Consider the following 13,080-nt stretch of genomic DNA (forward strand, 5'->3'; position numbering starts at 1 on the left):
AGGGTATGGAAATTAATCCACTCCATGCCACTATCGACATAAACTTAAGCCAGTAATCGGCTTGTTGTGCGCTCTAATTATTCCGTGCAACTTACAAAATCCTTAATTGTTTTCCATACCACGCACGTAAGTAGGTTCTGGTATTGTGTCCCCACCTAAGCGCCAGTGTCTGTTTACGCGAAAGCCGGGCATGTCATACACATGCTATTACTTGCCTCATCGATTTGGCATAAGCGAGCTGGTAGGAATAGCCTCGTCTTTTCACGATCCGGATTTCCCCATAGGTTTTTCGTCGTCCTACGAAAGTGTTTCCTTTTACCACGGGCTTCCTTTACCACGTTTAGCCGCTCTGATAATCTTATTGTATTCCTTGCGCCGTGTGCAATACATACACTCTGTTGTAAAGTCTGCGAACCTGTTTCCCAATGGTGCGAATCTCCCCAATCCTCCAGGGTTTTTTGTTGGTTGATTTCCCATCTTATAGAAGGCAACTATCTTCGAAAGACCCAACTGTAGCATTCGTAATCCTCTTGACATGTCAGCAATGTGTTCTATGCTTGGACAATCTAAATTATCTTGCCCAAGTCTAAATCTGATAAGTTTTCCTAATTTTGTCCAAATGATTTTCAACTTATTACTGAAGCTTATCGGATTCGGCGCTGGCCTTGCTATTCTAAACCAATAGTAGCCATGGTCAGAGAAGGAGTGATCCATGGAGACCCTCCAATACTTAACCTCATCGATCAGATTTACTTAACCTCATCGATCAGAAAATATATAATTTAAATTTGTTTGAGAAATAACGCAGGTCCTCGGCCGAGTACCAGTGTAAGCATAGAATAATTGGTAGTTTATATGGCTTAGTCCAGAAACTTTGTTCCGTCCATGACTCCTGATTGAAGGCAATATGAATCTTGCCCTTGCTGAATTCCTTACACCACTCGGATACCATCTACCAATCTTCTCAAAAATGCGTTGAACTACAATTCCAGAAGTAGAGATCTCACGCATAATTAATTTAGAGACGTTATCAATTAATAGCATTTGTCCATGGGCCAAGTTCAAACCACTGCAACTCACTTTTTTCCAAATGGAAGATTGCAATTGTTCTGTTGCTTTCTAAAGGGTGATTTTTTTGAGGTTAGGATTTTCATGCATTAGTATTTGACAGATCACGTGGGATTTCAGACATGGTGTCAAAGAGAAAGATGCTCAGTATGCTTTGACATTTCATCATGAATAGACTTACTAACGAGCAACGCTTGCAAATCATTGAATTTTATTACCAAAATCAGTGTTCGGTTCGAAATGTGTTCATTCACCGTAACGTTGCGTCCAACAGCATCTTTGAAAAAATACGGTCCAATGATTCCACCAGCGTACAAACCACACCAAACAGTGCATTTTTCGGGATGCATGGGCAGTTCTTGAACGGCTTCTGGTTGCTCTTCACTCCAAATGCGGCAATTTTGCTTATTTACGTAGCCATTCAACCAGAAATGAGCCTCATCGCTGAACAAAATTTGTCAAGATTTGAACACATTTCGAACCGAACACTGATTTTGGTAATAAAATTCAATGATTTGCAAGCGTTGCTCGTCAGTAAGTCTATTCATGATGAAATTTCAAAGCATACTGAGCATCTTTCTCTTTGACACCATGTCTGAAATCCCACGTGATCTGTCAAATACTAATGCATGAAAATCCTAACCTCAAAAAAATCACCCTTTATAGGAAACTTGTAAATTTCTTTTTTTATACCCTCCACCATAAGATGGGGGGTATACTAATTTCGTCATTCTGATTGTAACTACTCGAAATATTCGTCTGAGACCCCATAAAGTATATATATTCTTGATCCTCTTGAAATTTTATGTGGATCTAGCCATGTCCGTCCGTCTGTCCGTCCGTCCGTCCGTCCGTCTGTCTGTCGAAAGCACGCTAACTTCCGAAGGAGTAAAGCTAGCCGCTTGAAATTTTGCACTAATACTTGTTATTAGTGTAGGTCGGTTGGTATTGTAAATGGGCCATATCGGTCCATGTTTTGATATAGCTGCCATATAAACCGATCTTGGGTCTTGACTTCATGAGCCTCTAGAGTGCGCAACTCTTATCCGATTTAAATGAATGGTCTTGACTTCTTGAGCCTCTAGAGGGCGCAATTCTTATCCAATTTGAATGAATTTTGGCACGTAGTATTTTGTTATGATATCCAACAACTGTGCCAAATATGGTTCAAATTGGTTCATAACCTGATTCTTTCAACAACAATGTCAAATAAAGTACAAGTCGGTTCATAACCTGATATAGCTGCTATATAAACCGATCTGGGATCTTGACTTCTTGAGCCTCTAGAGGTCGAAATTATTATCCGATTTGCCTGAAATTTTGTACGACGGATTCTCTCATGACCATTAACACGTGTTTATTATGGTCTGAATCGGTCTATAGGACGATACAGCTCCCATAAAAATCGATCTCTCTATTTTACTTCTTGAGCCCACAAAGGGCGCAATTGTTATTCGAATAGGCTGACATTTTACACAGGTCTCCAACATATAATTTAATTGTGGTCCAAACCGGACCATATCTTGATATCGCTCTAATAGCAGAGCAAATCTTTTCTTATATCCTTTTTTTTGCCTAGGAAGAGATGCCGGGAAAAGAACTCGACAAATGCGATCCATGGTGGAGGGTATATAAGATTCGGCCCGGCCGAACTTAGCACGCTTTTACTTGTTATATATGTAATCATTTGTATTTGTTGTAAGTATAATTACTGTAAATTTCTAAGATTGGTTTTTAAATGTTTCTACGATCAAGAAACTAATTACTAACAAGACTTTTAAATTTCAACGAGATCGGTTTATTTTTAGTTATAGCTTTTAAAAAGACCAATATTTTGTTATACACAATTGAACAAAGACTTGTACCGATTAGTATTTGGTCCAAATCGGAACATATTTCGATATAACTGCTTTGGGACATAAGGTATGCAATTTACACCAGATTTTGATGAGAGGTGGTTTACATATATACCCGAGGTGGTGAGTATCCAAAATTCGGCCCGGCCGAACTAAACGCCTTTTTACTTGTTTATCTTTTGCTTAAGACAAGGTATTATGGAAATTTGCCTTTAAAAAAATTCGATGACATCTATCATTTTAAGAAAGTCCCATTCAAATGTTGCCTTAAAACATTTTATTGAAATTTGATCTTTGAAAAAATGTTGAATGAAATTGTTTTCAAACTAAATCAATTGAAACTTTGTCTTTGAAAAAATTCTTCGCTATACTGTCTCAAAAAAAAAACTTTCATTGAAATTCTGTCTTTCGAAGAATTTTTAATGAAATTTTGTTTTTTAGGAAATTTTGTTAAAGTTTTATTAAAAAAAATTATATCAGTATTTAGACCGATTCGAATCATACTCGGCACGGACGTTGGAAGTCGGAATCTGGTTTATGTGGGGGATATACCATTTTAAATACCATTTTGGATCATACTTTACAATGTTGGAAGTCTTTGTGCCACATTTCAGCTAAATCAAAACCGGGGATCGGTTTATATGGAGGCTACAAATAAAATACTCAACTGGATTCCTTAGAAAGCACAACTTTGGACTCGTGTCGCGCGGCTAATCCTAAACCCATCTCAACAAAATTTCGTAATTTACATATTGGGATCATTAGGAGAAAAAGAACAGAAGGTACGCATTTCCAAATTGTTTCCCCTTCATAGCATGGGAAGGTCTAAAGTTCATGTTCTTCAATGTGTTGTATTAGTTGTATAAATATCGTTATAGATCGAAACACACTCTGATATAGCTGACATATATGCTGATCTCCAGATTTATCAAAAATTTGGAATAGTGAATTGTTGGATACCAATTGGTACCTATTCTAAATGTGGCATTGGTTAGTACTAATGTTTCTTGCGACATCCTTGGAAAATACGGTACAAGACCGTCGATATTTGGATAAAGGTGTCACTTATGAATACGTATGTACATCAGGGTGATAACTTTTTGATTTATTTTCTCAAAATTATTTCCTGCTGCAGAAATTTATGAACTTTTGCCTATTTATGAATAAAATGAAATGTATTTTATTTAAATATTGATAGAGGTCCCGCACAAACCACTTTGAAATAAAATTTTTGTGAATTTGTTTTAGTCATTTTGTGCGTGAGTTTTTTTTTTTTATCAAATCACCTTATATGTAACATTTTATCTAATTTTAAATAAAAACTCATCAAAATATGATACAGGGTACGAGGTTGTATAAAAGATCATCACACCAATGTACATTGTTCAATGTACATACAAAAATATAAAATACACATTTTCCATTTCTTTCTCAACATAACCTGTTGGATAGAAGAGGATGACCTACAACAGTATGGTTTCTTCAGATGATTTGTTATGGGTTTACCAATTACCAAAGTTGCCTGAACATGCAATTTTATCGCATAAAAAGCCTCACTTGTATATATATACGTATATATCTATATATATAAAATTGAATTTGTGTTTGTTTGTATGTTTGTTTGTTTGTTTGTGGGTTTGTAAATTTGTTTGTTCCGTATAGGCTCAAAAACGGCTAAACCGATTTATTTGAAATTTTCACAGATTGTGGGGAGTGGTCCGGGCTCGAGTAAAAGATATTCGCGAGTAGATTACGAAAATAGTCAGGAAGAAGGAAAAGGCGTTTTAGTTTGTTAATATTGTTACCCCAAAAACACCACTTAAAATCAAAAGTGGACCAATGGGGACAATATGGGTATCAAATGAAAGGTATCGGGGATTAGAATACGAATATGGTATTAAATATTGGGATAAAGTATACGAGGGGACCAACCCCAAAAACTCTCCCAAACAATCATATTGGACGTAAATACCAATATGAGACTCAAATGAAAGGTATTCGGAACTAGACTACGAATATGATATAAAAAATGAGGTCCAACTAATTGGGGGTCGCCCCACCCCCAAATGGGGATATAATTCTATCCTAGCTAGATGAGCCTCAAATTAAAGGCATTTGGTAGCAGATGACGAATATGACATTAAACTTTGTGTCCAAGAATCTAGGTGGTATTTTACCTCCCTATTAAAACAATGGGGGATCAAGTGATAGATATTTTTGAGTGGAGTGTGTCATTCAAATTTGTGCTCAAGTGGCTGTATACACCATTTACGACAATATGGGGTTAAATTCAAAGTGGAATGTTGTAGACTGCGAATATTATATCTTTATTCTGCTCATATATCTAGCGGACCACCCCACCCCAAAGTTATGATGTTCAGTGTGAGCGAAAGCTCGGTGGAGCGAGTTTGATGGAAAATTAAGCTCAAAGATAAGAAGCCTCCTTTTTATAGTCGAGCCCAAGTGACGTGCCGATAAGTACACATTTTTTATACCCTCCACCATAAGATGGGGGGTATACTAATTTCGTCATTCTGTTTGTAACTACTCGAAATATTCGTCTGAGACCCCATAAAGTATATATATTCTTGATCGTCGTGACATTTTATGTCGATCTAGCCATGTCCGTCCGTCTGTCCGTCCGTCCGTCCGTCCGTCCGTCTGTCTGTCGAAAGCACGCTAACTTCCGAAGGAGTAAAGCTAGCCGCTTCAAATTTTGCAAAAATACATCTTATTGGTGTAGGTCGGTTGGTATTGTAAATGGGCCATATCGGTCCATGTTTTGATATAGCTGCCATATAAACCGATCTTGGGTCTTGACTTCTTGAGCCTCTAGCGTGCGCAATTCTTATCCGATTGAAATGAAATTTTGCACGACGTGTTTTGTTACTATATCCAACAACTGTGCCAAGTATGGTTCAAATCGGTTCATAACCTGATATAGCTGCCATATAAACCGATCTTGGGTCTTGACTTCTTGAGTCTCTAGAGGGCACAATTCTTATCCGATTTGAATGAATTTTTGCACGAAGTATTTCGTTATGATATCCAACAACTGTGCCAAGTATGGTTGAAATCGGTCCATAATCTGATATAGCTGTCATATAAACAGATCTGGGGATTTGACTTCTTGAGCTTCTAGAGGGCGCAATTCCTATCCGATTTGGCTGAAATTTTGCATGACGTATTTTACTTTTACTTTCAACAACTGTGTCAAATAAGGTTCAAATCGGATAATAACCTGATATAGCTGCCATATAAACCGATCTGGGATCTCGACTTCTTGACCCCTAGAGGTCGCAATTATTATCCGATATGCCTGAAATTTTGTACGACGGATCCTCTCATGACCATCAACATACGTGTTTATTATGGTCTGAATCGGTCTATAGCCCGATACAGATCCCATATAAATCGTTCTCTCTATTTTACTTCGTGAGCCCCAATGGGCGCAATTCTTATACGAATTGGCTGAAATTTTACACAGGTCTCCAAAATATAATTTAATTGTGGTCCGAACCGGACCATATCTTGATATCGTTTTAATAGCAGAGCAACTCTTTTCTTATATCCTTTTTTACCTAAGAAGAGATGCCGGGAAAAGAACTCGACAAATGCGATCCATGGTGGAGGGTATATAAGATTCGGCCCGGCTGATCTTAGCACGCTTTTACTTGTTTCGTTTTGTCATTCGATTCGTTCGCCATGTCATTGAAAACAGCTGATTTTATAAAAGCAAAATAGCTGTTTTCTAAGACTTGGCGAACGAATCGAGTGACAACAAGTAAAAGCGTGAAAAGTTCGACAGGGACGAATCTTACATACCCTCTTCCATGGATCTCATTTGTCATTTTTTTGCCCGATATCTCTTTCTAGGCAAACAAAGGATAATGGACAAAAATTGCAACGCTTTTGGAGCTATTTCACGTTATCAATCAATTCGGAACATGCTTGGTTTGGCTGTTGGAAACCATAATAGACGTTATTATGCAAAATGTCAGCCAAAATTGGATAAGAATTGAGTCCTATAGTGGCTTATAGTGAAAATCGGGAGATCGGTTCATATGGGAGCTATATCAGGTTATGGACCCAATCAGACCATATTTGGCACGTATTTGGCATGGAAGGTCATAGGAGAAGTCGTTAAAATAATGTTTAGCCAAATCGCATAAGAATTGCGCTCTCTAGAGGCTCAGAAATCAAATTAGGAGATCGGTTTATATGGGAGCTACATCAGGTTTTAAACCGGTTTGAACAAATATTAGCACAGATGTTGGAAATCATAACATAATATCTTATACAAAATTTGAGACAAGTCGGATAAGAATTGCGGCGTTTAGGGGCTCAAGAGGTCAAGATCCAAAATCGGTTTATAAGGCAACTATATCAAAACATAGACCAATATGACTATGACCCATTTAAAATCCCAACTGACCTACACTAATAGGAAGTATTTTTACAAAATTTCATGCGCCTAGCTTTATCCCTTCGAAAGTTAGCGCGCTTTCGACAGATGGACGGACCGACATGGCTAAATCGACTTAGAATGTCAAGGCGATCAAAAATATACATGTATACTTTGTTGGGTCGCAGATGAATATTTCGATGCTTTACAAACGGAATGACTGAATTAGATTATGATGGAGAGTATAAAAAGAAAAAACAAATTTATTGGTAAAGGCCGTAAGTTTTTGTAGTGAAGTCTTAAATGGATAATGATAACTGTCGCAACTATTATTGAAGGAATATCCAGTGCAGACAATTTTTTCTAATATTTTTGGCATGGGTAAGCCGAAGATGCTTAGAGAAAACTGGAAACTCGAATTCAAAAATAGACAAAATTATGACAATGTGATGGGAATCAACAGCGAACATCACCCACAACAAATTCAGCGCCATCTATTGGGGGATAGAATTTATTCGAATAGCCAAGCAAACCCTAACAAAGAAAATAAGCTCGAGAGGTACAGGAGAGTGTGTTCTAAGTTGATCATATGCTTTTCACTACTGTTTTGACATGTTGTCTGTCAAGTCGGGTTTAGCTATCTAAAATTCAATTTGTGTTCGTTTGTTTGTTTGTCGGTTTGTTTGCATGTACCGTATAGACTCAAAAAGCGCTGAACCGATTACCTTGAAATTTTGACGGATTGTGTAAGTTGGTCTGGAAGGATACATAGGCTATATAATTTTTTGATATCGGGAGGGGGGCGGCTCCTTCCCCTTTCACCAAAAGTACTACCCAAAAATAAAAGTGGACCGATCGGGACAATATGGATTAAAATGAAACGTATTCAAGAGTAGAGTATGAATTGCATAATAAAAGTTGGGTTCAAGTACGTGGGGGCCGCCCCAGCACCAAAACCCCTTAAAATAGGTTTATTTGACGATCATGGCAACATGGGACTCAAATGAAAGATATTTGGGCGTAGATTATGAATATGGTCAGGAAGTAGGAATAGGCTTTATAATTTATTGATAACGGAAGGTGGTGGATCCTCCACCGTTACCCAAAAAAACATCACCCAAAATTAAAAGCGGACCGATAAGGACCCATATTGTCCTTATCAAATGAAAGTATGCGGGAGTAGATAACGAATCTGGCAATCAAAGTCATGTCGAAGTATAGGGCGTCACCCCACACCCACAGAAACTCCCAAAATCACGAATATATGGGACTCGGTTTGTTTGTTCCGTATAGACTAAAAACGGCAGAATCGATTTTCTCGAAATTTTCTCAATTTATTGTGTAGGTTGGTGTGGAAGGAAACATCTCTTTTTATATATAAAAATCAATTTGTGTTTGTTTGTATGTTTGTGTGTTCCTTATAGACTCAGAAACGGCTGATACGATTTTCTTGAAATTTGCACAGATGGTGCATAATGATCCCGTGGTGAGGATAGGGTACTAAACTTTTAGATATCTGAAGGGGGGCGGACCCTCCCCCCTACCCTGATTTTCAGAAACGCCAGATCTCGAAGATGGGTGGTGCGATTTAAGCGAAATTTTGTCTGCTCTCATATAATACCCTAAAAATAAAAATTTGGTATCCAAATTTCGGATGGGGTACCTAGGGGGCCTCCCCACCATAAAACCTACCAAACATATATTTAGACCAATCACGACAATATGGGACTCAAATGAAAGGTATTTAGGATAAGAAAACGTATCTGATATCCAATTGTCGGACCAAGTGTTAGGGGGACCACCCCAACCCCCAAAACACCCCTAAATCGGATATAATTACCGACCCTGGCAATATGGGTCGAAATGAAAGGTATTTGCGAGTAGTATACGAATGTAATATACAAATGTGTGCCCACGATTCTGGGGGTTCGCCTCTTCTCCAAAAACACCCTCCAAACCGCACTTATTTACTGACCATGGAAATATGGGGCTTAAATAAAAGGTGTTTGAGTGTAGAATACGAATCTGATATCCAAATATGGGACCAAGTGTTTGGAGGGCCGCCTCTCGCCAAAAACAACCCCCAAAGTAGACAAATTTACTACCATAGCAATATGGGGCTCAAATGAAAGGTCTTTAGGAGTAAAGCACTACTCTGATATAAATATTCTGCAAAAGTGTCTATGGGGCCACCCCACCCCCACAAGAATACCCAAATGTTAAGTATTTGCTGACTATTGCAATATGAGGCTCAAATAAGAGGGTTTTTAGAGTATAAAACTAATCCGATATTTATTTTCAAGGCCAACTCACTGATAAATATTTTCAAGGCCAAAACACCCTCAAGCCGGTCATGTTTGCCGACTATGGAAATATGGAGCTCAATTTAAAGGTATTTGAAGTAGATCACGTATCTGATATCAACATTAGGGGCCAACTGTTCAGGGGACGTCCCACCACCATAACAACCCCCGATTGGACGTATTTTCTCACCAAGACAATTTGGGTTTTAAAGAGAGCGGAACTAAATATTTATAGTTTTTAGGGCCAATTCCCCAAAAAGGACATACTTACTGACTTTTGCAGTAAGGAGTTTAAATGATATTACAAAACGATTTTGATATCGAATTTTGGGGCTAATGGCAATATGGGGTTCAAATAAATGATATATAGTTATATGGGAATAGATCAAGTTGCTGATATATTTTCTGGGCTTAGTGTTGGGGGACCACCCCAATCTCCAAAACACCCCTAAGAATTAATACCCACTTTCGGGACCAATTTTCTGGGGGTATACACCTTTCCCAAAATACCCCACAAACAGCAATTTTTAACTGACCATCGCAATATGGGGTTCAAATAAAGGTATTTGGGAGTAGAATACGAATTTGATATCCATATGTAGGATCATGTATTTAGGGCATCATCCCTTTCCCAGAACACCCCCCAAAGGGTAAACATTTTTCGACCATGCCAATATGTGGCTCAAATGAAAGCTATTTGAGGTTAGAGAACTAATTTAATAACCTATTTTGGGGTCATGTGTTTGGGGGACGCGTCATCGTGTAAGCTCCCCGAAAACAATGGCAGTTTGGGGTTGGAATCAATTGTATTTGAAAGAAGAGCACAATGCTGATATTTTTTCAGGGCCAAGTGTCTGGGGGACCAACTCACCCCCGAAAACACCCCTAAATCAGATATCATGAGATATCAGGCTGAAATAAAGTATTTTAAGAATGGAGTACACTTTACATCCAAACTTAAATTCGTAGACCAATAAAGATCATATGGGATTCAGATAAAGGCATTTATATTGTTAAACTGTTTGTCAAGCGATATACTATTATCGTAGCATGGTAGTAGTAGTAGTAGTAATTCTTTCTTTATTTTAAATAACAGTATACATGTTCTTCAATTACAATTTTTCGGATTAAAGTATCGAGTTATTCAAATGAAAGAATGAATACGGCTATGACAATATTGTCGTCTGCCGAGGCAAAAATTATAAAAAAAAAAAATTGAGTTTTAACATATTGTTTTTGAGTTTGTTAGAAAAGTACATACAAAATTATTGGTATTCATTCATGATATATGATCTGTATTTCATTGCTGTTCTCAGATATCTTATTAGATTCTCCCAGTCAGCATTTCGATGGCCATTTAGTATGTCAATAATTTGGTATAGTGGTAGATAGTCTATTCCAAAGACTTGCCGTCTTATTTCGGCTAATATTGGACACTTTCCCAGAAAATGTTGAATTGTTTCCCTTTCTTGGAGGTTGCAGAGTGTGCATAGAGTTTGTTCTTCACTCGCTGAATAGTTATTGGCGTTCAGAAAGAGCATATCAGCTCTGGCTTTCATTATCCATCGCATGTTCTTTTGATCGTATTTCTCATTCAAGTATAGAGATCCCCTATTATAGTCTAGATTTTTGTACATCCTTGTATTGCTTTGCATTGCACTTTCTATTTTCTTCTGTTTATTTACCCAGCTTAGTGTTTCCAGTAGTCTGGAGCATGTATAATACCACATAAAATTGCTAGTACTAACCTCTAGATTTGCTTCTCCATGATGAGATAGAGGATCATTAACAGATTTTGCCCAGAATATTTTCTTTTCCAGGACTATTTTACTCAAGAAGTTTGGTAGTCTAACTATGTTATATTCAAACAGCGATCGATAGATGTATTGCAGGTGCAGTTGTAGCGTATATTTGTGTCCGTCATCAACATTCGTTTCGAGATCAATTACATAGTTAGGTGTATTTTCCGGTAGTTTTAGGATACGTTTCAGAAAGAATCGTTGGAATTTGTCTACTTCTTCGAAGTGCGCAAATCCCCAAACTTGTGCTGCATATGCTTCGATAGATCTGCAAACTGCAAGATAGATTTTCCATTTCATCTGTAAACTAATTTTGTCTTGTTTTAGAAAATGCTTCCATGTGGAATTGACTGCATTTTTCGCTTGGGATATTCTATTTATTACATGGCTTTTGAAAGTTAGTTTTGGCGTAAAAATTGCTCCCAAATAAGCATACTCAGCAACAATGTCCAATTCCTGGCCTTTGTAGTACCACTTTTGTTGGGTTGACAATCTTCCCCCGTTCCTTAAGACCATAATTTTCGATTTGCTCGTATTGACTTCCATGTTCCACATGTTACAATATTCCTCCAGTTTATGGATCATACTCTAAAATCTACAAAAAATGCATATAGCTTTTTCTTTTCGGCCAGCTTAATAGCTGCAATAAACGCGAGGCTATAAATATTGTCTGCTGTTGAGTATTGTCTTCTAAACCCAGCTTGGTATTCCACCATTATTCTGTTTTCTTCAACCCAGTGTGCTAGTCTTTGGTTTAAGATTCCCATAAATATTTTTGCTGCAGTATTCATAAAGGATATTGCTCTATAATTGGCTGGATCGTTGAAATCTCCTTTTTTATGGATTGGAAAGATGATAGTCTTAACCATTAATTCTTCTACACTGCCCGCTCTGTATGCATTCGAATATACTCTAGAAAGAGCTAATAAAAATTCATCCGTAGCATGGATGTAAAATTCGTAGGGTACTCTGTCCTCTCCTGGTGCTTTATTGAGCTTAACTTTGGATAGCATGGATTTGATTTCCTCTAGCGTTATATCTCCATCTAGTAGACTATCCTAAATCATACTTGGAGCATATTGGATATCTAGTGAAATTTGTTTGGGATTTAATAAGTTCATAAAATAATCCTTAAATGTGTTAGCGGTTATTGCGTTGCCCACTTTAAATTCCTGTCTATTTATTTCCTTTGCCAATTTCCACCATTCCTTCCCGTTATTGATATTATTTATCCTTTGATGTAGTTGTTCAAAATAACTTAGTTTTGCTGCTTGGCATACTTCCCCATAAGCTTTTTTATGCCGCATATATGTTACCCGGTGCTGTTCATTTTGACTTTTTCTAAATTTATTTAAAGACATAAAAACTTTTTTTCGCGCCCAGTAACATTTTGTATCGAACCATTTATTATGTGGGCTAAATTGTGGAGTATTCACACACTCTGTAGATGAAATAATAATATCAGTAAGTTGTTTTATTTCAGTGTATTGGTTTTGATGAACTAGATTCTTGCTGAGTTCTCTTTGATATTTATCCTTATTCGACTCTTTCCATGAGATTTTCGGCAATAGGCTGAGTTTATTATTTATGAATCTATTATTCTCTAATTTTAATTCCAAAATTATGGGTAAGTGGTCTGACCAAATTTG

At 37.3% G+C, this 13,080-nt stretch overlaps 1 protein-coding gene across 1 annotated transcript in view; it reads right to left on the reverse strand.

Moving 5' to 3' along the window:
* LOC131994281 (uncharacterized) overlaps positions 1-13,080 on the reverse strand; it is a gene marked incomplete in the record, with an annotated part of 1,369,549 nt that overhangs the window by 224,290 nt on the left and 1,132,179 nt on the right.

This window comes from Stomoxys calcitrans, chromosome 1 (genome assembly GCF_963082655.1).
Source record: "Stomoxys calcitrans chromosome 1, idStoCalc2.1, whole genome shotgun sequence".
Taxonomy (NCBI): Eukaryota; Metazoa; Arthropoda; class Insecta; order Diptera; family Muscidae; genus Stomoxys; species Stomoxys calcitrans.